Genomic DNA, 1,445 nt, shown 5'->3' with positions numbered 1-1,445 from the left:
AGAGGTGACTCAGGGAAGGGATTTGCTCCTCTCCATCGACCCGCCCTGGGAGGGCCAGAGCGTGGGAGCAGCACCTGCAGCAAGAGCCTCCTCCTGCCCCCATTGACTGCAGAGATGTTGAAGGGGCAGCGCTTCGTGGTGCAGCCCTGGTCCAGCACCAGTCCCAGCTGAGAGGCAATCCCAGCTTCCCCCATGCCAGCCTGCGGCCCAGCAGGAGGGTTTGAATGCTGCTTTCTGCTGAGGCTCTCGGGGCAGCAGGGCGCAACAGGGCTGTGCTCGTCATGGATATGTCATGGGATGAGAGTGCCCCCCGTACCATCCCCCATTCCCCTTTCCCCAGCAAATTGTAAGGGGATGTAGCTCAGCGGAAGAGTGCCTGCTTCGCATGCAGGAGGTCCTGGGTTCAATCCCCAGCATCTCCAGGGGGGCTTTTTTCTGAATCTCCATTCCCCCCTGTCCCAGCAGGGCTGAGAGCTGGGAAAAGGGTGCATTGCTCCTCTCCAGAAAGTGTAGGCTTGCCCTCCTACAGGGTGTCACGTGGGAAGTGGAGCTTCCCATGTGGAAAGAGCCCAGCCAGAGCATCAGACAGCCTGCCCAGGTGAAATGACACCATTATGTCACTACTGTTGCCTGAAGCAGCCTGCTTGGCCAGCAGGAGGCAAACAGACAGGAGTTGTGAGGTCATCAAGTGCTTCTCAGGAGAGGCCAGAGCCCTGGGAGACAAGAGGGTGTAGCATTCCTAAAGACGACAGGACTGGATGCTGGCTGGGAGGTTATTTTAGCTGCAGCAGCAGGATTGTCCTGGGCAGGCAGGTGCTGCGAGGGCATCAGGCACATCAGAGACATCTCACCACAGGAGGGGAGAGGGGAGGCAGGTGGAGGTCACTGCTAGGACATCGCTGGTGAATCGCTCCTGTCCCAGCAGCAGGCGAGCAGCCACTGGGGTCACCGCAAGCGGTGGGAGCTGATTCAGCAGCTGGACATGTGGGAGCGGGAGCTGGAGCAGGAGAGGCAGGTGAAAGCACAATGGCTGGTGTGTTGGTTGTGAGGTCACTTCCGTTACACTTACCCGATTGGCCAGCAGTGGGCGGGGAAGCATTATGAGGTCATCAAGAGCATCACAGAGGCTGCCCAGCAGCAAGGAGAGCTTCGGAGGAGGGGAGAGGGAGGGACAGGTGAAGGTGACATTGGTGGCTTTGGTTGTGAGGTGTCTCCTTTCACAGCAGTGATTGGCCAGCAGCAGGTGGGCAGGCATGTGAGGTCATCAAGGGCAGGAGAAAGCCCCCAGGAGAGAGGAGAGCTCCTGAAGAGGGGAGAGGCGGAGACGGGTAAAGCTGGTGTCGCGTGAAAGGGAGGGACGGAAGGCCCTTCCTTATCTTTATAATTTACGTTTGCCTGCCAGAGCCCCCCTGTTTGAGGACTTTCCCTGGGTCAGTTTCGCAAAG

At 58.8% G+C, this 1,445-nt stretch overlaps 1 non-coding gene across 1 annotated transcript; it reads left to right on the top strand.

The window, feature by feature from the left end:
• The first annotated feature begins 350 nt into the window (after nucleotides 1-350).
• On the top strand, nucleotides 351-422 carry TRNAA-CGC (transfer RNA alanine (anticodon CGC)). Its single transcript has one exon. It is a non-coding gene; the product is annotated as a tRNA-Ala (tRNA).
• The last annotated feature ends 1,023 nt before the right edge of the window (nucleotides 423-1,445 follow it).

Source organism: Apteryx mantelli, unplaced genomic scaffold (genome assembly GCF_036417845.1).
Source record: "Apteryx mantelli isolate bAptMan1 unplaced genomic scaffold, bAptMan1.hap1 HAP1_SCAFFOLD_34, whole genome shotgun sequence".
In the NCBI taxonomy this organism is placed as follows: Eukaryota; Metazoa; Chordata; class Aves; order Apterygiformes; family Apterygidae; genus Apteryx; species Apteryx mantelli.
This window is presented reverse-complemented; position numbering and strand designations above follow the sequence as displayed.